Below are 12,421 nucleotides of genomic sequence, written 5' to 3' on the forward strand. Positions count from 1 at the left end.
GTGCGAACACAGGAAGCTTGCAGACCCTCGCTGCCTGCAGACACCGAGCCCACACTAGGAGGGCGGCCTAAGCCGTAGGCGAATTGTGCTCATTCGCTTTTGCGCGACGTCGAACTATAAATAATGCTGTCACTAGCGTGAGCGTTGCGTGAGCGTCGTGGAAAGTCGGAAAAGTCGGCTGCGAGGGTGAGTGCCAAGTTTGGGGAGCGTTTCGTAGTATGCGCAGTGCAATGGAGACGCGGAAACTTGTTGTGGCCCAGTGTTTTGCAGTTGGACGACAAGATTGGTACACAGTAGTAAAGAGCGAGGCACTGAGTTGGCATAAATAATGTAGTGCCCAATGTGGCTCGAGATGTGTTTGTTACCTCAGGTGCTGTATAATTGTCTACAATGAGTGAAAACGGAGCAATTTGTGACGGCTCTTTCAATTTAAGACGTTAAAAACAGACGGAATTTGCATTTGTAATACCAGAGCATCGAAACTACTTGGAACTTTTGTGTATATGAACGGGTCCGCGCCTATGTACTCTGCTCCCTTCACCGCTACAAACCAACCAACCAACGTGTCCGTGCGCATCTGAGTCGCAAAGAATGGGGAATAGCGCAGTTTGCTCGTGCATGGGGCGTAGCTAAGTTGGTAGAGCGTTCGCTTGGCATGTGAAAGGTCCAGGGTTCAAGCTGCGGCGCCTCCATTTTTTGTGGTCAGTGCATGGTAAGTGTTGGTCGCGGCGAACCTAAAGGCACGCAAGATGTTGCAAAGCCAGCGTCACAGACTGATATGATGTATACTGACGTAAGGAGAGCAAGATGTAAGTGTGGGGACCGGCTGTTATGGAGGTGTCATCGAGTGCAGATCTGTCTTAGGTATCGCGGCTTAACCTCATTGAAGTCTAGAGGGTGGACAACACGTTGGTCTTACTCAGAGCGGTGTCCGAATTCTATTTTCGACGTTATACGTGCCACTTTCATTTTGGCCAACTACGATTCGATACAGAATGCACGAAACCTGAAAGACACCCTAACGGATACATAGAGAGTAGTGTTTGTCTGCTGAATAATGGGAGTGCAAGGGTCTGTGTCGTCTATATGGCTGTATGTAGCACCATTAGTCTTCGGGTGGGCGGGCGTAGCTCAGATGGTAGAGCGCTCGCTTAGTATGCGAGAGGTGCTGGGATCAATACCCAGTGCCTCCAGAATTTTTAACACACCTACATGCGCACCTTGATATGCAAGTGGAATACTTCACAGCCAGCAGATGTGTCTAGGAAGATACAAGCTTGCGCCGAGTTCACGTAAATCCCACTGCACATTCCTATTCTTTGCGTGCAGTCAGCTGCTACTGGTGTTGTTAGTTGTGACTGCTGATAACAGATGCCGTAGCAATCAATTCATGGAGTGAGTTGTATGTTTTGCGATAGTCTGTCTCTGACAAGCAAGCACAGGTGACATAGGTGCGAACACAGGAAGCTTGCAGACCCTCGCTGCCTGCAGACACCGAGCCCACACTAGGAGGGCGGCCTAAGCCGTAGGCGAATTGTGCTCATTCGCTTTGGCGCGACGTCGAACTATAAATAATGCTGTCACTAGCGTGAGCGTTGCGTGAGCGTCGTGGAAAGTCGGAAAAGTCGGCTGCGAGGGTGAGTGCCAAGTTTGGGGAGCGTTTCGTAGTATGCGCAGTGCAATGGAGACGCGGAAACTTGTTGTGGCCCAGTGTTTTGCAGTTGGACGACAAGATTGGTACACAGTAGTAAAGAGCGAGGCACTGAGTTGGCATAAATAATGTAGTGCCCAATGTGGCTCGAGATGTGTTTGTTACCTCAGGTGCTGTATAATTGTCTACAATGAGTGAAAACGGAGCAATTTGTGACGGCTCTTTCAATTTAAGACGTTAAAAACAGACGGAATTTGCATTTGTAATACCAGAGCATCGAAACTACTTGGAACTTTTGTGTATATGAACGGGTCCGCGCCTTTGTACTCTGCTCCCTTCACCGCTACAAACCAACCAACCAACGTGTCCGTGCGCATCTGAGTCGCAAAGAATGGGGAATAGCGCAGTTTGCTCGTGCATGGGGCGTAGCTAAGTTGGTAGAGCGTTCGCTTGGCATGTGAAAGGTCCAGGGTTCAAGCTGCGGCGCCTCCATTTTTTGTGGTCAGTGCATGGTAAGTGTTGGTCGCGGCGAACCTAAAGGCACGCAAGATGTTGCAAAGCCAGCGTCACAGACTGATATGATGTATACTGACGTAAGGAGAGCAAGATGTAAGTGTGAGGACCGGCTGTTATGGAGGTGTCATCGAGTGCAGATCTGTCTTAGGTATCGCGGCTTAACCTCATTGAAGTCTAGAGGGTGGACAACACGTTGGTCTTACTCAGAGCGGTGTCCGAATTCTATTTTCACGTTATACGTGCCACTTTCATTTTGGCAACTACGATTCGATACAGAATGCACGAAACCTGAAAGACACCCTAACATATACATAGAGAGTAGTGTTTGTCTGCTGAATAATGGGAGTGCAAGGTTCTGTGTCGTCTATATGGCTGTATGTAGCACCATTAGTCTTCGGGGGGGGCGGGCGTAGCTCAGATGGTAGAGCGCTCGCTTAGTATGCGAGAGGTACTGGGATCAATACTCAGTGCCTGCAGGATTTTTAACACACCTACATGCGCACCTTGATATGCAAGTGGAATACTTCACAGCCAGCAGATGTGTCTAGGAAGATACAAGCTTGCGCCGAGTTCACGTAAATCCCACTGCACATTCCTATTCTTTGCGTGCAGTCAGCTGCTACTGGTGTTGTTAGTTGTGACTGCTGATAACAGATGCCGTAGCAATCAATTCATGGAGTGAGTTGTATGTTTTGCGATAGTCTGTCTCTGACAAGCAAGCACAGGTGACATAGGTGCGAACACAGGAAGCTTGCAGACCCTCGCTGCCTGCAGACACCGAGCAGCCACACTAGGAGGGCGGCCTAAGCCGTAGGCGAATTGTGCTCATTCGCTTTGGCGCGACGTCGAACTATAAATAATGCTGTCACTAGCGTGAGCGTTGCGTGAGCGTCGTGGAAAGTCGGAAAAGTCGGCTGCGAGGGTGAGTGCCAAGTTTGGGGAGCGTTTCGTAGTATGCGCAGTGCAATGGAGACGCGGAAACTTGTTGTGGCCCAGTGTTTTGCAGTTGGACGACAAGATTGGTACACAGTAGTAAAGAGCGAGGCACTGAGTTGGCATAAATAATGTAGTGCACAATGTGGCTCGAGATGTGTTTGTTACCTCAGGTGCTGTACAATTGTCGACAAGGAGTGAAAACGGAGCAATTTGTGACGGCTCTTTCAATTTAAGACGTTAAAAACAGACGGAATTTGCATTTGTAATACCAGAGCATCGAAACTACTTGGAACTTTTGTGTATATGAACGGGTCCGCGCCTTTGTACTGTGCTCCCTTCACCGCTACAAACCAACCAACCAACGTGTCCGTGCGCATCTGAGTCGCAAAGAATGGGGAATAGCGCAGTTTGCTCGTGCATGGGGCGTAGCTAAGTTGGTAGAGCGTTCGCTTGGCATCTGAAAGGTTCTGGGTTCAAGCTGCGGCGCCTCCATTTTTTGTGGTCAGTGCATGGTAAGTGTTGGTCGCGGCGAACCTAAAGGCACGCAAGATGTTGCAAAGCCAGCGTCACAGACTGATATGATGTATACTGACGTAAGGAGAGCTAGGTGTAAGTGTGGGGACCGGCTGTTATGGAGGTGTCATCGAGTGCAGATCTGTCTTAGGTATCGCGGCATAACCTCATTGAAGTCTAGAGGGTGGACAACACGTTGGTCTTACTCAGAGCGGTGTCCGAATTCTATTTTCGACGTTATACGTGCCACTTTCATTTTGGCCAACTACGATTCGATACAGAATGCACGAAACCTGAAAGACACCCTAACGGATACATAGAGAGTAGTGTTTGTCTGCTGAATAATGGGAGTGCAAGGGTCTGTGTCGTCTATATGGCTGTATGTAGCACCATTAGTCTTCGGGAGGGCGGGCGTAGCTCAGATGGTAGAGCGCTCGCTTAGTATGCGAGAGGTGCTGGGATCAATACCCAGTGCCTCCAGAATTTTTAACACACCTACATGCGCACCTTAATATGCAAGTGGAATAATTCACAACCAGCAGATGTGTCTAGGAAGATAGAAGCGAATGATTAGCATCCACAATTGACAAGCGTGCTGTTATTAGTGCGCAGGAAGCACCCTCCTCCCACGCCTACACTTAATTTAGAAACAGTACAAGTCTTCCCGTAAGATTCTCAAGCCTATGTCGGAAAGATCTGCCTTGCGCCGAGTTCACGTAAATCCCACTGCACATTCCTATTCTTTGCGTGCAGTCAGCTGCTACTGGTGTTGCTAGTTGTGACTGCTGATAACAGATGCCGTAGCAATCAATTCATGGAGTGAGTTGTATGTTTTGCGATAGTCTGTCTCTGACAAGCAAGCACAGGTGACATAGGTGCGAACACAGGAAGCTTGCAGACAATCGCTGCCTGCAGACACCGAGCAGCCACACTAGGAGTGCGGCCTAAGCCGTAGGCGAAATGTACTCATTCGCTTTGGCGCGACGTCGAACTATAAATAATGCTGTCACTAGCGTGAGCGTCGTGGAAAGTCGGAAAAGTCGGCTGCGAGGGTGAGTGCCAAGTTTGGGGAGCGTTTCGTAGTATGCGCAGTGCAATGGAGACGCGGAAACTTGTTGTGGCCCAGTGTTTTGCAGTTGGACGACAAGATTGGTACACAGTAGTAAAGAGCGAGGCACTGAGTTGGCATAAATAATGTAGTGCACAATGTGGCTCGAAATGTGTTTGTTACCTCAGGTGCTGTATAATTGTCTACAATGAGTGAAAACGGAGCAATTTGTGACGGCTCTTTCAATTTAAGACGTTAAAAACAGACGGAATTTGCATTTGTAATACCAGAGCATCGAAACTACTTGGAACTTTTGTGTATATGAACGGGTCCGCGCCTTTGTACTCTGCTCCCTTCACCGCTACGAAACAACCAACCATCGTGTCCGTGCGCATCTGAGTCGCAAACAATGGGGAATAGCGCAGTTTGCTCGTGCATGGGGCGTAGCTCAGTTGGTAGAGCGTTCGCTTGGCATGTGAAAGGTCCAGGGTTCAAGCCGCGGCGCCTCCATTTTTTGTGGTCAGTGCATGGTAAGTGTTGGTCGCGGCGAACCTAAAGGCACGCAAGATGTTGCAAAGCCAGCGTCACAGACTGATATGATGTATACTGACGTAAGGAGAGCAAGATGTAAGTGTGGGGACCGGCTGTTATGGAGGTGTCATCGAGTGCAGATCTGTCTTAGGTATCGCGGCTTAACCTCATTGAAGTCTAGAGGGTGGACAACACGTTGGTCTTACTCAGAGCGATGTCCGAATTCTATTTTCGACGTTATACGTGCCACTTTCATTTTGGCCAACTACGATTCGATACAGAATGCACGAAACCTGAAAGACACCCTAACGGATACATAGAGAGTAGTGTTTGTCTGCTGAATAATGGGAGTGCAAGGGTCTGTGTCGTCTATATGGCTGTATGTAGCACCATTAGTCTTCGGGGGGGCGGGCGTAGCTCAGATGGTAGAGCGCTCGCTTAGTATGCGAGAGGTGCTGGGATCAATACCCAGTGCCTCCAGAATTTTTAACACACCTACATGCGCACCTTGATATGCAAGTGGAATACTTCACAGCCAGCAGATGTGTCTAGGAAGATACAAGCTTGCGCCGAGTTCACGTAAATCCCACTGCACATTCCTATTCTTTGCGTGCAGTCAGCTGCTACTGGTGTTGTTAGTTGTGACTGCTGATAACAGATGCCGTAGCAATCAATTCATGGAGTGAGTTGTATGTTTTGCGATAGTCTGTCTCTGACAAGCAAGCACAGGTGACATAGGAGCGAACACAGGAAGCTTGCAGACCCTCGCTGCCTGCAGACACCGAGCAGCCACACTAGGAGGGCGGCCTAAGCCGTAGGCGAATTGTGCTCATTCGCTTTGGCGCGACGTCGAACTATAAATAATGCTGTCACTAGCGTGAGCGTTGCGTGAGCGTCGTGGAAAGTCGGAAAAGTCGGCAGGGAGGGTGAGTGCCAAGTGCCAAGTTTGGGGAGCGTTTCGTAGTATGCGCAGTGCAATGGAGACGCGGAAACTTGTTGTGGCCCAGTGTTTTGCAGTTGGACGACAAGATTGGTACACAGTAGTAAAGAGCGAGGCACTGAGTTCGCATAAATAATGTAGTGCACAATGGTTCTCGAGATGTGTTTGTTACCTCAGGTGCTGTATAATTGTCTACAATGAGTGAAAACGGAGCAATTTGTGACGGCTCTTTCAATCTAAGACGTTAAAAACAGACGGAATTTGCATTTGTAATACCAGAGCATCGAAACTACTTGGAACTTTTGTGTATATGAACGGGTCCGCGCCTTTGTACTCTGCTCCCTTCACCGCTACAAACCAACCAACCAACGTGTCCGTGCGCATCTGAGTCGCAAAGAATGGGGAATAGCGCAGTTTGCTCGTGCATGGGGCGTAGCTAAGTTGGTAGAGCGTTCGCTTGGCATCTGAAAGGTTCTGGGTTCAAGCTGCGGCGCCTCCATTTTTTGTGGTCAGTGCATGGTAAGTGTTGGTCGCGGCGAACCTAAAGGCACGCAAGATGTTGCAAAGCCAGCGTCACAGACTGATATGATGTATACTGACGTAAGGAGAGCAAGATGTAAGTGTGGGGACCGGCTGTTATGGAGGTGTCATCGAGTGCAGATCTGTCTTAGGTATCGCGGCTTAACCTCATTGAAGTCTAGATGGTGGACAACACGTTGGTCTTACTCAGAGCGGTGTCCGAATTCTATTTTCGACGTTATACGTGCCACTTTCATTTTGGCCAACTACGATTCGATACAGAATGCACGAAACCTGAAAGACACCCTAACGGATACATAGAGAGTAGTGTTTGTCTGCTGAATAATGGGAGTGCAAGGGTCTGTGTCGTCTATATGGCTGTATGTAGCACCATTAGTCTTCGGGCGGGCGGGCGTAGCTCAGATGGTAGAGCGCTCGCTTAGTATGCGAGAGGTGCTGGGATCAATACCCAGTGCCTCCAGAATTTTTAACACACCTACATGCGCACCTTAATATGCAAGTGGAATAATTCACAACCAGCAGATGTGTCTAGGAAGATAGAAGCGAATGATTAGCATCCACAATTGACAAGCGTGCTGTTATTAGTGCGCAGGAAGCACCCTCCTCCCACGCCTACACTTAATTTAGAAACAGTACAAGTGTTCCCGTAAGATTCTCAAGCCTATGTCGGAAAGATCTGCCTTGCGCCGAGTTCACGTAAATCCCACTGCACATTCCTATTCTTTGCGTGCAGTCAGCTGCTACTGGTGTTGCTAGTTGTGACTGCTGATAACAGATGCCGTAGCAATCAATTCATGGAGTGAGTTGTATGTTTTGCGATAGTCTGTCTCTGACAAGCAAGCACAGGTGACATAGGTGCGAACACAGGAAGCTTGCAGACCCTCGCTGCCTGCAGACACCGAGCAGCCACACTAGGAGTGCGGCCTAAGCCGTAGGCGAAATGTACTCATTCGCTTTGGCGCGACGTCGAACTATAAATAATGCTGTCACTAGCGTGAGCGTCGTGGAAAGTCGGAAAAGTCGGCTGCGAGGGTGAGTGCCAAGTTTGGGGAGCGTTTCGTAGTATGCGCAGTGCAATGGAGACGCGGAAACTTGTTGTGGCCCAGTGTTTTGCAGTTGGACGACAAGATTGGTACACAGTAGTAAAGAGCGAGGCACTGAGTTGGCATAAATAATGTAGTGCACAATGTGGCTCGAAATGTGTTTGTTACCTCAGGTGCTGTATAATTGTCTACAATGAGTGAAAACGGAGCAATTTGTGACGGCTCTTTCAATTTAAGACGTTAAAAACAGACGGAATTTGCATTTGTAATACCAGAGCATCGAAACTACTTGGAACTTTTGTGTATATGAACGGGTCCGCGCCTTTGTACTCTGCTCCCTTCACCGCTACAAACCAACCAACCATCGTGTCCGTGCGCATCTGAGTCGCAAAGAATGGGGAATAGCGCAGTTTGCTCGTGCATGGGGCGTAGCTCAGTTGGTAGAGCGTTCGCTTGGCATGTGAAAGGTCCAGGGTTCAAGCCGCGGCGCCTCCATTTTTTGTGGTCAGTGCATGGTAAGTGTTGGTCGCGGCGAACCTAAAGGCACGCAAGATGTTGCAAAGCCAGCGTCACAGACTGATATGATGTATACTGACGTAAGGAGAGCAAGATGTAAGTGTGGGGACCGGCTGTTATGGAGGTGTCATCGAGTGCAGATCTGTCTTAGGTATCGCGGCTTAACCTCATTGAAGTCTAGAGGGTGGACAACACGTTGGTCTTACTCAGAGCGGTGTCCGAATTCTATTTTCGACGTTATACGTGCCACTTTCATTTTGGCCAACTACGATTCGATACAGAATGCACGAAACCTGAAAGACACCCTAACGGATACATAGAGAGTAGTGTTTGTCTGCTGAATAATGGGAGTGCAAGGGTCTGTGTCGTCTATATGGCTGTATGTAGCACCATTAGTCTTCGGGGGGGCGGGCGTAGCTCAGATGGTAGAGCGCTCGCTTAGTATGCGAGAGGTGCTGGGATCAATACCCAGTGCCTCCAGAATTTTTAACACACCTACATGCGCACCTTGATATGCAAGTGGAATACTTCACAGCCAGCAGATGTGTCTAGGAAGATACAAGCTTGCGCCGAGTTCACGTAAATGCCACTGCACATTCCTATTCTTTGCGTGCAGTCAGCTGCTACTGGTGTTGTTAGTTGTGACTGCTGATAACAGATGCCGTAGCAATCAATTCATGGAGTGAGTTGTATGTTTTTCGATAGTCTGTCTCTGACAAGCAAGCACAGGTGACATAGGTGCGAACACAGGAAGCTTGCAGACCCTCGCTGCCTGCAGACACCGAGAAGCCACACTAGGAGGGCGGCCTAAGCCGTAGGCGAATTGTGCTCATTCGCTTTGGCGCGACGTCGAACTATAAATAATGCTGTCACTAGCGTGAGCGTTGCGTGAGCGTCGTGGAAAGTCGGAAAAGTCGGCTGCGAGGGTGAGTGCCAAGTTTGGGGAGCGTTTCGTAGTATGCGCAGTGCAATGGAGACGCGGAAACTTGTTGTGGCCCAGTGTTTTGCAGTTGGACGACAAGATTGGTACACAGTAGTAAAGAGCGAGGCACTGAGTTGGCATAAATAATGTAGTGCACAATGGTTCTCGAGATGTGTTTGTTACCTCAGGTGCTGTATAATTGTCTACAATGAGTGAAAACGGAGCAATTTGTGACGGCTCTTTCAATTTAAGACGTTAAAAACAGATGGAATTTGCATTTGTAATACCAGAGCATCGAAACTACTTGGAACTTTTGTGTATATGAACGGGTCCGCGCCTTTGTACTCTGCTCCCTTCACCGCTACAAACCAACCAACCATCGTGTCCGTGCGCATCTGAGTCGCAAAGAATGGGGAATAGCGCAGTTTGCTCGTGCATGGGGCGTAGCTCAGTTGGTAGAGCGTTCGCTTGGCATGTGAAATGTCCAGGGTTCAAGCCGCGGCGCCTCCATTTTTTGTGGTCAGTGCATGGTAAGTGTTGGTCGCGGCGAACCTAAAGGCACGCAAGATGTTGCAAAGCCAGCGTCACAGACTGATATGATGTATACTGACGTAAGGAGAGCAAGATGTAAGTGTGGGAACCGGCTGTTATCGAGGTGTCATCGAGTGCAGATCTGTCTTAGGTATCGCGGCTTAACCTCATTGAAGTCTAGAGGGTGGACAACACGTTGGTCTTACTCAGAGCGGTGTCCGAATTCTATTTTCGACGTTATACGTGCCACTTTCATTTTGGCCAACTACGATTCGATACAGAATGCACGAAACCTGAAAGACACCCTAACGGATACATAGAGAGTAGTGTTTATCTGCTGAATAATGGGAGTGCAAGGGTCTGTGTCGTCTATATGGCTGTATGTAGCACCATTAGTCTTCGGGGGGGCGGGTGTAGCTCAGATGGTAGAGCGCTCGCTTAGTATGCGAGAGGTGCTGGGATCAATTTCCAGTGCCTCCAGAATTTTTAACACACCTACATGCGCACCTTGATATGCAAGTGGAATACTTCACAGCCAGCAGATGTGTCTAGGAAGATACAAGCTTGCGCCGAGTTCACGTAAATCCCACTGCACATTCCTATTCTTTGCGTGCAGTCAGCTGCTACTGGTGTTGTTAGTTGTGACTGCTGATAACAGATGCCGTAGCAATCAATTCATGGAGTGAGTTGTATGTTTTGCGATAGTCTGTCTCTGACAAGCAAGCACAGGTGACATAGGTGCGAACACAGGAAGCTTGCAGACCCTCGCTGCCTGCAGACACCGAGCAGCCACACTAGGAGGGCGGCCTAAGCCGTAGGCGAATTGTGCTCATTCGCTTTGGCGCGACGTCGAACTATAAATAATGCTGTCACTAGCGTGAGCGTCGTGGAAAGTCGGAAAAGTCGGCTGCGAGGGTGAGTGCCAAGTTTGGGGAGCGTTTCGTAGTATGCGCAGTGCAATGGAGACGCGGAAACTTGTTGTGGCCCAGTGTTTTGCAGTTGGACGACAAGATTGGTACACAGTAGTAAAGAGCGAGGCACTGAGTTGGCATAAATAATGTAGTGCACAATGGTTCTCGAGATGTGTTTGTTACCTCAGGTGCTGTATAATTGTCTACAATGAGTGAAAACGGAGCAATTTGTGACGGCTCTTTCAATTTAAGACGTTAAAAACAGATGGAATTTGCATTTGTGATACCAGAGCATCGAAACTACTTGGAACTTTTGTGTATATGAACGGGTCCGCGCCTTTGTACTCTGCTCCCTTCACCGCTACAAACCAACCAACCATCGTGTCCGTGCGCATCTGAGTCGCAAAGAATGGGGAATAGCGCAGTTTGCTCGTGCATGGGGCGTAGCTCAGTTGGTAGAGCGTTCGCTTGGCATGTGAAAGGTCCAGGGTTCAAGCCGCGGCGCCTCCATTTTTTGTGGTCAGTGCATGGTAAGTGTTGGTCGCGGCGAACCTAAAGGCACGCAAGATGTTGCAAAGCCAGCGTCACAGACTGATATGATGTATACTGACGTAAGGAGAGCAAGATGTAAGTGTGGGGACCGGCTGTTATGGAGGTGTCATCGAGTGCAGATCTGTCTTAGGTATCGCGGCTTAACCTCATTGAAGTCTAGAGGGTGGACAACACGTTGGTCTTACTCAGAGCGGTGTCCGAATTCTATTTTCGACGTTATACGTGCCACTTTCATTTTGGCCAACTACGATTCGATACAGAATGCACGAAACCTGAAAGACACCCTAACGGATACATAGAGAGTAGTGTTTATCTGCTGAATAATGGGAGTGCAAGGGTCTGTGTCGTCTATATGGCTGTATGTAGCACCATTAGTCTTCGGGGGGGCGGGTGTAGCTCAGATGGTAGAGCGCTCGCTTAGTATGCGAGAGGTGCTGGGATCAATACCCAGTGCCTCCAGAATTTTTAACACACCTACATGCGCACCTTGATATGCAAGTGGAATACTTCACAGCCAGCAGATGTGTCTAGGAAGATACAAGCTTGCGCCGAGTTCACGTAAATCCCACTGCACATTCCTATTCTTTGCGTGCAGTCAGCTGCTACTGGTGTTGTTAGTTGTGACTGCTGATAACAGATGCCGTAGCAATCAATTCATGGAGTGAGTTGTATGTTTTGCGATAGTCTGTCTCTGACAAGCAAGCACAGGTGACATAGGTGCGAACACAGGAAGCTTGCACACCCTCGCTGCCTGCAGACACCGAGCAGCCACACTAGGAGGGCGGCCTAAGCCGTAGGCGAATTGTGCTCATTCGCTTTGGCGCGACGTCGAACTATAAATAATGCTGTCACTAGCGTGAGCGTCGTGGAAAGTCGGAAAAGTCGGCTGCGAGGGTGAGTGCCAAGTTTGGGGAGCGTTTCGTAGTATGCGCAGTGCAATGGAGACGCGGAAACTTGTTGTGGCCCAGTGTTTTGCAGTTGGACGACAAGATTGGTACACAGTAGTAAAGAGCGAGGCACTGAGTTGGCATAAATAATGTAGTGCACAATGGTTCTCGAGATGTGTTTGTTACCTCAGGTGCTGTATAATTGTCTACAATGAGTGAAAACGGAGCAATTTGTGACGGCTCTTTCAATTTAAGACGTTAAAAACAGATGGAATTTACATTTGTGATACCAGAGCATCGAAACTACTTGGAACTTTTGTGTATATGAACGGGTCCGCGCCTTTGTACTCTGCTCCCTTCACCGCTACAAACCAACCAACCATC

This window comes from Schistocerca gregaria, chromosome 10, assembly GCF_023897955.1.
Source record: "Schistocerca gregaria isolate iqSchGreg1 chromosome 10, iqSchGreg1.2, whole genome shotgun sequence".
In the NCBI taxonomy this organism is placed as follows: Eukaryota; Metazoa; Arthropoda; class Insecta; order Orthoptera; family Acrididae; genus Schistocerca; species Schistocerca gregaria.